This window comes from Microtus pennsylvanicus, chromosome 10 (genome assembly GCF_037038515.1).
Source record: "Microtus pennsylvanicus isolate mMicPen1 chromosome 10, mMicPen1.hap1, whole genome shotgun sequence".
In the NCBI taxonomy this organism is placed as follows: Eukaryota; Metazoa; Chordata; class Mammalia; order Rodentia; family Cricetidae; genus Microtus; species Microtus pennsylvanicus.
In genome coordinates, this window is record NC_134588.1 from 78,520,546 (window position 1) to 78,533,242 (window position 12,697).

The 12,697-nt window shown below is 37.2% G+C and overlaps 1 protein-coding gene across 2 annotated transcripts in view; it reads right to left on the minus strand.

The window, feature by feature from the left end:
* The window catches only part of Grid1 (glutamate ionotropic receptor delta type subunit 1), a 759,372-nt gene that overhangs the window by 291,886 nt on the left and 454,789 nt on the right, over window positions 1-12,697 (minus strand). The gene's annotated exons all lie outside the window — the stretch shown is intronic.

Below are 12,697 nucleotides of genomic sequence, written 5' to 3' on the forward strand. Positions count from 1 at the left end.
ATAGTTGCAATATATAGCATGATTTTATACAGATACATTGTGGGGATGGCTAAATATGGCCATTGACATATCCAGTTCCTCTCATAATTTTCTATAGCAGCACACTTTCAGCAACTATATATAGCTATTATATTATATTATACTATATTATATTATATTATATTATATACATGTGTGTAATATAGTTATTAACTGTAGTCACTATGCTGTATATTATATCTCCTGAGATGTTTATACAGTCTGATATTTTATATTCTTTGGTCAACATCTAATCAAACCCCACTCCCTCCCAGGTCTCTGATAACCATCGTTCTACTCTTTCCTCTGAGTTCTTTTTTGGATTCTACATAGAATTTACATCATGTGACATTCATCTTTCTGTATGTTATTAGTACTTAGCACAATATCCTCTAGGTTCAACTATGCTGTCATAAATGACAAGACCTCCTTCATTTGTTAGGTCAGATAGTATTCCACTGGGTCTACTTGCCACATTTTCTTTATCTGTTCATCTGTTTATGGTACTTAGGCAACTTCTGTAGCTTGTCTATTATGTGTAATGATACAATCAACCTGAGAGTGCAGATGCCTCTGCAGTATACTGCTATGCTTTCCTTTGTAGATGTAACCATAACTTGGATCTAATGATATTTTTCTATGATTGTTCCAATTGGTTTAAAACTTGGGCGACCTTTCGTGATCTTTCACGAGATCACAAAACAAATTATAAGAGATGAAATTTGACATCATTTTTCTGAGTATGTAGACCATTTTGTGTTTTATTTTGCTTTTAATTGTCTATATAGAATCCAAAGAAGAGCCTAGCACATAATATGAGAAGTGTAAAGCTAAGGGTTATAGGTAGAGACCATTGTTCGTTTCCCAGCCACCCAGACTGGAAATAATCACACAGAACTATACTAATTAAAACACTGCTTGGACTATTAGCTCAGGCTTCTTATTAACTAACTCTTACATTTTAAATTAACCAGTTCTTATTATTTTGTGTTTTACCATGAGGCTCATGGTTTACCGATAAGACACCAGGGCATCTATCTCCTTCAGCAGCTACATGGCGTCTCTCTGAATCCACCTTCTTTTCTCCTCTATCTCTGCTTAGAATTCCTGCCTTGCTCTATTCTGCCCTGTCATAAGCCTAAGCAGCTTCTTTATTCATTGACCAATCAAAGCAACACATATGCATAAGGGTCCTCACACCAGACAGTAAAGAAGAAGGCTTTCAGACACAAGTGGATTTATACAATGCGCTCCTTAGCAATTCTTAACTGGGAAGAATGCTAGGCATAAAGGTAGCGATAGCTGGCTCCTTCGCAGCCAGAAAAAGAGCAGCCCCTCTGTGTAGCTGACAAGCTGTTTTCTGGGGCTACAGGAGAATGCATTTTACTGTGACCACCTGACAATTGAAAGATTATCTCACTTCACTTTCTCCCATCCATGTATTAACCAGGTCTGGCCCTAAGTAGCTTCTGAGGCCAACCATGTTCAGACTGATATCGCTGTGACGTCACTGCCCTTTCTAAGGCTATAGGGCATTCATTTGGAATTGTCTGCCTAAGTTTAAGACAAGCTGTCCCAGTACATATTTCTCCTGTTTTGGAGTAGAAGAAAGGAGAACCATTGAGGCCGCTGTCTCTGTATGCCCTCAAATATCATTCAAAATACTTTATGCTGATCAGTTCTAGCCATTTGAACTGTCTCCCGATTCTGTTTTTGCTTGTGTTCCAGCTTTAAAAGGGCCTTCCATGGGCAGGTCCACCAGGGGCCTGTGCTCTCCATACTGCGTGTGAGGCAGCAGCCTCTTGTGTGTTTGTGTGTGTGCTCACGGGCGTGCTCGCTTCCCTTTCTCTGTGTGACGAATAATGATTATCAAGCATGGCAAAGGAGGTGTAATAACAGGGTAGAAGGCACAGATAATAGGGCCTTTCTGGCACAAACAGCAAGTTTATCTGAATCTGCCAGCATCTGCCTGTGGGAAGAGCGATGGATAGGGATGCAGAAAGGTCGACGCTAACCCCGAGTTTGCAGATACATTCGCTGCACATGGAAATTCAAGCTATTTTTAAAGCTCCCTAAGTGTCAGCACTCCCTCTCCCAAGCATTCTTCTGCCAAAACTCTGGAAAACAGCAATGTGTTTGTTGGGAACCATTGACTCATGTCTAAAAACATGGAATCTGATTTTACAGCAATGGTAGGTTGTCTGTCTGAAGGAACTTCAGCTTGAGTAGCAGAAGATTTGGAAAGGCCCCCACTGGAGGAGGGGCCACTTGTTTGTCCCGGCTGCTCAGCCCCAAAATAATCATACAGGAACTGTATTAATTAAACCACTGCTTGGCCTGTTGGCTCTAACTTCTTATTGGCTAACTGTTAACACTTAATTTAACCCATATCTATTAATCTGTATCGCCACGTGGCTGTGGCTTACCAGGTAAAATTCTAACTGGCGTCTGTCTCAGGTGGAGGATCCATGGCTTCTCCTTCTCGCTCTGCTTTCTTCCTCCCAGAATTCAGTTCTGTCTTCTCCACCTACCTAAGTTCTGGCCTATCAGGCCAAGGAAGTTTCTTTATTCATTAACCAATATAAGCAACACATAGAAAGAAGGACCAGCTACCCCATCCCACAGTTCATGCTCACTGGAGTTTAGTGATATATGGACATCTGCCTGCTCCAAGCTGTCTGAAGGTGGGAAACACAGATTCATAGGAGCAGCCATGGGGTCCCCGTGCAATTCAATATTTATGTGATGAACTGTGTCTTTTGTCATGGTAGGGAGGCAGGATATGAAGAATAAGGATTTATAAAGAATCAGTTTGTGCCCTACAGGGTGTTGGAAAAGCTATGAATGACATCTCAGTAAGTGAAGTTAGGGCAGCTACGGTAACTGAAGTTAAGTCTTAAAAGGTGTATAGGAGTTTGAAAGGCATAGATGGAACTAGGGTTAGGAAGTCTAGGATACAGCCCATAATACTGCAGCTCAGATTCATCCAGGCAAGAATCAAGTCTCTGTCCCATGTGCTCCTTAGAAAGAAATGTACACACTTAGAGTCAGGTCCTTACACTGGGTGTTTACTTTATTAAGAAATAAGTTTACTCTCTTAAGTACATAGGCAAAATTACCTACAAGACAAGAGCCATCTTTTGAGAGTATCTGCTAACTGTTCAAGTCCATGCTCACTCAGCTCCTGTACATCAAATCAACCACCCAAGTCTAGCAGAAGGCAGTTATGAATCTTATGAACGGGAGGAAAGCAAGACCGTGGAAGGAAGGAAAACCGTCTGCCATGCCTAGGTCACAATAATGATGAATACTGGAGCCAAACTCATGTGCATGTTTCCGAAAACCGTGAGCTAGAACCTAATGGCGCATTTGTCCTGCCAACTACCCCCACTCCCTGTGTAGCCTGAGACACCCTCTTCAAGGGCTCTGAGATTGCTGATGGTTCCTAGAGAATAATAATGTCCACATGTCTGTGGCCATAAATGCTAAGTCTCGGGTTCTCTATCTTGCTAAAAACTCTTTCTTCAATTTCATTCCACGTAGATTAAAAGCTACATGTATTACAGACACCACACTGACTTACAGAATCTGGCCTCCTCTCTGCTACTTCTTCATCCATCCAGCTAATGTAGCCCCCAGGAGGCTTCTAGAGCCTGCTGCCAGGTTCCTCCCCAGAAACTCCTGGCTGATATTCTTTCTCAGGCCTCAGGTGCTAATCCTCTGCTCATATACACAATTTCCTCATCCTCTCTCTTCTTCTAGCTCCTGCTCAAACGTTCCTCATCCAAGAAGCTTTCTATCGACATCTAATACAAAATAAATTATATTTAGCTAGTATCTCATCATTTGTCTCATCTCATTCAAATATTTTCATGCAAGTGCAGAAGCGTGTACATGTACTTGTACCTACATCAGAGAATGAAATAACAGGATTTCCTGAACCCAGAATGATGAGGACCACCTGGGCAATGTACTGAGATTCCGTGTCTTATACAAAGTGATATGAATTAAATAAAATAGGAATGACTCCTATATTCAACCGAGATAGAGAATAGAATTAGATTTATCGCTCTGCCCAATATAACCAACCAAACTACACAAAATATTTGGTGTGGTAACCATTTTTAAAATACTCAACAATAGGCAATAAGTCTAGGAGGGATTTTTCAAGATTAAAAAAAAGAAAAGAAGTCATGAAAATACTGCCTAGAGGGAATTTTCTCACCACTGAAAAGCAAGGGAAAGGAAGCAAACAAAAGCCAAGAGGCTGCATGCATTAAGTGTATGGATCAGAGAGAGTGGACAACAGAGGAAGCTGGAGTTCACAGGACTGAAGACTAGGGAGGAGACAGGTGTATGGAGAAAGAACATGGGAAGTACCTAAGGGTCCCTGGAACACTCACCAGAGAACTGACAGTGATGCCCGTATGGAAGTCACTGGGTGAGGGGAAACGCCCAACCAACCCACAGGATTATCAAGAAGAGTGTCTGGGGGCTGGAGAGATGGCTCAGAGGTTAAGAGCATTGCCTGCTCTTACAAAGGTCCTGAGTTCAATTCTCAGCAACCACATGGTGGCTCACAACCATCTGTAATGGGGTCTGGTGCCCTCTTCTGGCCTGCAGGCATACACACAGAATATTGTATACATAATAATAAATAAATAAATATTTTTAAAAAAAAAGAAGAGTGGGGGTTTCCACAGGCCTGGGAAAAGGGCATCTTCTCAGTACCCAGACTGGAAAAGCGTGTGCTTTGTGTGCATGAAGTGTACTACCCACACGTGTGGAATAATTAGCCCTAGATGAAAGCCAACTTGGAAAATATCCAATAAATTACAAGGTCCAGAGGACCAATGTCTTTCCTAAGAAAGACATCTTAGAAAAATAAATATAAGAACAGCCAGAAACTCTCAAGGTACAAGCCATAAGTTTGGTCTTCAAGCAAAGTTCATTAGTCATGTACAAAAGAAGCACTTAAGCAAAAGGAAGGAAAACAACAAATTAATAAACCCTGTCCTAGAACTGAAACTGAAAATAGTCTCGCAGATGTTGACCTGTAAGCGGTTCTTATAATTATAGTACACATGTTCAAAAATATGAGCAGGCAATATAGATTTTAAAAGTTGCTGCTCAGAGCTCTAGAGGGTAAAAAAAAATACAGCTAAGAGAAGAATAAACATTAGGTGGCAATAATGGCAGATTAGGTAGGGAAGAAGAAAAGATAAGTAAAGCTGTATACACATGATAAAATTATGCAAAGAGGAACAGAGGGAAAATATTAATAAAATAAAATGTGTGATTGAGAGAATAAACCAGTAAGTAAAGTGTTGCTGTGTAAGCGTGAGGACCTATGCTTAGACCTCCACACCCACATCCATCTAACACGGCAGTGCATGGCATTAATCCCAGAGCCCAAGGGTAAGATGGGAACCAGAGACAGGAGGACCTCTGGAAGCTCAGGTGCGAGCTAGCGCGGTGCAAGCAGCACTGAACAAGAAGAAACTGCCTCAAACAAGGCAAATGGCAAGGACCAACACCAGAGAGTGTACTCTGATTTCCACAGACACGTTGTGGTAAGCGTGCAACACACACACATAACAAAGATACAAACAAAAACAACATCTTCAATGCCAAGGACAACTTCAAAGGGACTATTTTGTGTGTAACAGAAATCCTTAAGTAAGAGGGTAGGAATGCAGAAAACGTAGTTGAAGAAATAAATTATTTCATTTTTATGTTTTGAAGAAAAACTTTATGAAAGTTTTGATGGAACTATATATCCACAAGTAAAAGAAGTACAAAATTATGAGCAAAATTAAATAATAAAGGCTAAAAAGAAAAGAAAAATCCAAGGTACACATACACATAATGAAATTCAAATAAAAGAAAGGAAACACTAAAATACCACAGATATAAATAATAGTAAAACAAAAACAAGGGTTGCCATCAGATTTCCAACATGTTTGTTAGTTATTGTTGTCAAGTAGACATGAACTCAGGTTATTTGGGAAAAAGAAATCTCAGTTGAGGAATTCCTGGTGCAGGAGAATTGTCTGTATTCTGTCAATCAGCGTTTTATTTAAAACATGATTGACAGAATACAAATTCCCTCTATCAGACTGTCCTGTAAGCATGTCTCTGGGACATTTTTCTTGATTAGTGGTCCAGGTAGGAAAGAAGGTACAATCTATTGTAGGTGGCACCGCCCCTGTACAGATGATCCTATGTTGCATAAGAAAGCAAACTGAGCAAGCCATGAGGAGCACGTCAGTAAGCAGCGCTCTGCTTCAGCTCCTGTCTCCTTATACTGTATGTGAGGTGGTACACCTTAAAAGTAGATCACGAGGCATCAGAGATCCACTGTTTACCCCCCATACATTGGGGTTCCACACCACAGCGTCAATCAACTTCAAATAGAATATCTCTGTTAAACACATTATTCTGCTGCTGAGATACAATTAATCCAGCAATTCTTGCATCCGCTTTGAAGATGGACAGATTCTTTCCCCAGTATTATCCCCTCAATAATGCGGTATATTCATATTGTGCCTCCTTATCATGCAGGCAGAGCTTGCTGTATTATACATTGGTTTATTGAGCTTCAAAGATCAGACAATACTTATGAATTGAAGGTTTAGGTAAAACAAGCCATTGGGCATCATTTTCTTCCCAAGAATATGTGGTCCTTACTTGTCTCTGTATATTTCAGTGACTGTCACATCTTAAGCTTTTCCTTATTATTATATTTGCTTTAGTAGTCTTTGGCCCATGAGCTTTGATACCACTTACACTAAAACTTCAGTCATTTAAGATGTCAAACTTAATAAGTGACTGTTCTAACAACTGCCTGTGACCCTCTCCTTAGGTCACAACAATATTGAAATCAGACCAGTTAACAGCAGTACAATGACTTTAGAGAATTTAAATAAAAGGAAGAATTACACATATCTCACTTGAAAAGTTTGAAGTGATTGAAGTTAATGAGAATGACATACGGAGAGCCAAGCAAGGCTGAAAACTAGGCCTCTTATACCAAGCAGCTAAGTTATAAATACAAAGGACAAATTCGTGAAATTAAAAGAGCCATTCAAACAATAACACTTCATGAAGTGAAACAGATTTAGTGGCGATATAGAGAAAGTTCCATTGCTGAGGACTCAAGATCAAACCAACATCATCCTGAGACAAAGCCTAATGAGGCTCCGTTCTATGATTCCGATGGAGAAGGAAGTTCAAGAACAAAGGCCGGAAGCAGAAACTGGGATATGTGGTCGAAGGAATAAGCCATCTCTGTAACATCCACATGCAAGATGAGGCTGCAGGTATACTGCAAGAGAAGCTACAGCCAGTGAATTCCCAAATGCAGATAACTGATGAAGGTAGCTTCACTAAGCAACAGATTTTCAATGTAGAAAAAGCAACTTTGTACTGGACAAAGACGTCGTCCAAGCATGGTGGACAGCTCGAGAGATGGGTTGAAGTCTGCCTTCAAGGAATCACAGGACATGTTGCTTGACTATTAGGGGCTGATGCCCTTGGTGACTTGAAGCTAAGGCCATCCTCATGTATCACTAAAAAAGTCCTAGCATCCATAAGAGTTATACTACACCTACTCTGTCCATACCCTGAAAACGGAACAACAAACCCTAAAAAAATAGCACATCTGTTTGCAACATGCTACATCTACTGTGTTGTAGCTCAATTGTAGTTTTCATTCAAATGTAATAATTCGTAAATTATGATGTGTAGACACATAGAATAGCATGCACACTCAATATTTCAATCTGCCTATCATTTCTTTCTGTTGCAGTCTTTAAATGTCTCTCTTGGTACTTTATCATAAAACAATAACAGGTGATTATGAACATCCATACCCTCAGCCTATAAAAGGGCAGAACTTCCTTCTGTTAAATGTTATTTTGGTATCAGTTGCCCAGTTTTCCTTTTCATCACACCTGAAATTCCCTGGCTTTAGGAACTGCCATTTTACTTCAGATAGATGTACCATTGTATGTCACTTGACCTAATGTCTCCCAAATATGTCCACTTATCTACAAATGAAAGGAATTTAATTTTTTTGAATATTACCTGTTTTCATTTGCATGTGTGCTTTGTGAAGGGGGCATGCACATGCTACGGCACACATGTGGTGGTCAAAGAAGAACTTGAAGTCAGTTCTATCCGTCTACCATGTGAATTCTGGAGATGAAGTCAAGTTGCCAGTCTCAGAGGCAGGTTTTCATGTTTCAAGTCATCTCAGAGCCCCAGAATTCCATATTTTCTTATGAGATAATAGTATTCAATAATATGTACCTACGTTAATTTTATATCTTTGCCATTTTAAGTAGTGTGTCACAAAACATGAAGTTATGATATCTTTGGGGTATCCTGACTTCATTCATCTTAAATAAATATATACATATATATGAATATACCATACAATTTATATATATATATATATATATATATATATATATATATATATATATGGGGGGATATGATAGTCTGCTGGTTTGTTTTACTGAGTATTTAGATAATCAAGAGCTACTTCAAGAGAAACAATTTCTTCCAAAATATCACTGTCATTGACAGAGCTCCTGGTTACCCATGAACCCTTCTGGAGCTCATGATCAACACAGTGAGATTAACACATTTCCATGCCATTTGGAAGGCCGTGGACCAAGGAATACTTTCACATTTTAAGTCTTATTGAATGGTTGTGCTAACAACAGATGAGGTATGATTCGGAGGAGAGAAAATTACCAAGGATAAAGGAAGTCATTTAATAATGATTTAGTGTCAATTAATCAAGAAAATCTAAATATTTATGCCCTAGTAAGAAAACTTCAAAATATACAACAACTGATAAAATGTTAAAATAAAATAAAACACAATTATCACTTAATAGTTTAATAAGTAGCTCAATGATTGTTAGAACAGATATACAAAGATATCATCAAAGATACTGAAAGCACAAACAAAACTATCAACCAATTGGCCTGACTCACATTTATAAACTATTTAGTGTAACAAAGGATTATATATTCTTTTCAAGCTTTCGTTAACCATGAACAATACATACATACATACATACATACACACATAAATGGATGATACACTGCACTGTAAATCAGTCTCAAAAATTTAAAAGGATCCACATGCTAGGAACTATGTTCTCTTACCATGCCAGAATTATATTTGAAAAGGATCACTGAAAAGTCCCCAAATATTTCAAACAAAATAATATACTTCTAAATAATGCAGGGTCAAAGAAGAAACCAAAAAGTAACATGGAAGGTATTTTGAGCTGAATAATGAAATAATATACATCAACATGTATGGGGTGACACAATGTCACTGACAGGGAAACATGGCACCGGAGGAAGCCTACATGACCTCATCTCCTGTGGAGCTGGGAGAAAGAGCCAAAGTCAGCAGGAAAGGGACACAATAAAGACAAAAGCAGAAGAAAGCAAGAGGGAGGGAGGGAAACAATGAATCCTTTATGAACACAGAGAAAATAGAGAAGGAAGCAGAAAAAACTATGGAAACCATTTATGAAATTTAAAAAAAAATGTTGTTTGAAATCACCACTAATAAATAGATAAGGAAAAATAAAAAGAGGCCCAAATTATGAATATGAAAAATAAAAGAGTTCTTATATCTACAGATTCAACCAGTGTGAAAAAATAACCAGGAAACATTGTTAACTTTATAGTTCTCATTTTGATAACTCAGATGAAATTTGGGGCATCTCTTGACTAATCAAAATACCAAATTACCAAAACTAACTCAAGAAAAATAGTTCTAAGGCCTCACAAAAGGTTAATGTGTAGACAAAACATTCCTACAAAGTAAATATGACCTAAGCCACATACATAAGCAATCCTAGAAGTCACAGAAGAAAAAGTCTAGATAAAATTATCTAGAATTCAATACTTCTCACCTCACGTTCTGCAGTCATCATTATACCAATACCAAAACTAAAAATATATATTTGAAGAAAGAATAAAACACCAAAATCCGTTATGAACACTGGAGAAACTTTCTAATCAAAGTTTTCCTAAATTAAATGTGAAATTTAATATAAAAGATAATTATTATAACTATTAAGTTTCATCTCAGGGATTACTTAAATTAGAAAATCAATTCATGTATTTTAGTATATTAACAAAGTAAAAGAATAAAATCACATAATCATCTCCATACATTCAGAAGGAGCAGTATGCTAAATCTAATATGAATACAAAACCTCTGCAAGCTAGGAAGGAGAAGGACCTCCTTGGTCTGATGAACGACGTGTATCTCACATGACAATAGCAATGCACTACATTTTCTTCTCGGTGTCAAGACCAAGAAAAAAAAAACATCTAATCTTACCACCATTTTAATCTTTGTATTAGAGGTGCTAATCAACACAATCAGGAAAGACAAAGAAACACAAAGCATCCAAACTTAGAGAAAAGGGTTAAAGCTGTTGCATTTCCAAAGGACATGACACTCAATGCAGAGAACTGTCACAGTGTGTTTATAAAGGAACTATAATTACTAAATGTATCAAAGTTAGGGTCCCAAGACACAAGATCAGTACATAACAGTCAATAGTATTCCTGCAAACTATCAATGAACAATTAGACATTGAAGTTTTTTAAAGAATAATCTACAATGGTGTTGATCAACAACATAAAATATTGCCATAGAAATCTGACAAAAATATTAAAGGTCCAAACACTAAAATCAATAAACTATTGTTGAGAAAAACTTTAAAAATCTTGATTAAATGGAGAGAAATATTTTGTAGATAACAATTACCTATGCTATTAATTATCTATGCTATTAATATGGCAGTTCTTTCCAAATTCTATTGTGGATTAAATGTAAACACAAACGAAACCGCAGGCATCATTTTTGTATCGGTGACTAACTAAAGTAGGAACAGGCCAATAACAAACTTTGTACAAAAAAAAATTCTAATGGCCTCATGTAGACAAAACACTTTAAAAAAGAAGTTAGAAGTATAGGAAAATGTGATTTCAAATCTTACTATAAAGCAATTGCAAGACAAAGAATGTGCAATTGGCATAAAGTTAGAAAAAAAAGAAAACAGAACAAATGAACAGAATAGAATGCTAAGAAGTTTTTGAGTTAGTACATGAAATGCACAATCCACAAAAGAATTAACTGACAAGTTGCACTTCACCAAAATAAAAAGGTCTGCCATTCATGAAGACATTGTTATAGTGAAAAACAAACCAGAGACTGGCAGGAAATCTTTGCAAAGTATTTATCCAGTAAAGAATTTGGAATTGAAAATATAAATATCTTTCAAAACTCACTGAAAAAAGATATAATTCAACAAAACGTGTAAAATATTTAAGCAATCTCAATACTAAACATTTATGCCCCAAATACAAGGGCACCCTCATATGAAAAACAACAAAAAACAAAAACATTACTAAAGCTTAAATCACGCATTAAGCCCCATGCACTGATAATGGGAGGCTTCAACACCCCATTCTCACCAATGGACAGGTCTGCCAGACAGAAACTTAACAGAGGAATAAGGGAACTAACAGATGTTAGGACCCAAATGGACTTAACAGACAGCTAAAGAATATTCCACCCAAACATAAAAGAATATACATTCTTTTCAGCAATGCATGAAACCTTCTCAAAAATTGAACACATACTCGGTAACAAAGCAAACCTCAACAGAAACAAAAAAAGTGGAATAATCCCATGTATCTTATCGGATCATGATGGCTTAAAGTTAGAATTCAACACCAATACTTATTCCAGAAATCCGACAAACACATGGACATTGAGTGATGCTCACATGAATCATCCCTGCATCAATAAATAAATAAATAAAGACTTCCTAAAATTCAATGAAAATGACCACACAACATAGCCAAACTTACAGGACTCAATTAAAGCAGAGTTAAGAGGAAAATTCCTATTACTAAATGCCTACATAAAGAAGCTGGAAAAATCCTACACTAGTGAATTAACAGAACACCTAAAAGCCCTAGAACAAAAAGAAGCAATCTTACCAAGGAGGACAACACAACAGGAAATAAACTAATTGAGGGCTAAAATCAATAAAATAGAAACAAAGAAAACAATATAAAAAATCATTGAGAAAAAGAGTTGGTTCTTGTAGGAAATAAACAAAATACATATACCTTTATCCAAACTAACCAAAAGGTAGAGAGAATATCCAAATTAATAAAATCAGAAATGAAGAGGGGGACATAACAACAGATACAAAGAAAATCCTGAGAATCATCAGGTCACACTTCAAAAACCTGTACTCTACAAAGTTAGAAAACTTAAAGGAAATGGACAATTTTCTGGATAAATATCACTTACCAAAATTTAATCAAGATCAAATAAACAAATTAAATAGATCTATAACCACTAAAGATAAAGAAACAGCCATCAAAATCTCCCAAACAAAAAAAGCCTAGGACCAGATGGTTTCAACACAGAATTCTACAAGATTTTCAAAGAACTAATACCAATACTCTTCAAATTGTTTCACACAATAGAAACAGAAGGAACATTGCCAAACTCTTTTTTTCAAGGCTACAGTTACTCTGATGCACAAACCACACTAAGACACTACTAAGAAAGAGAATTATAGACCAATTTCACTCATGAATATTGATGCAAATAT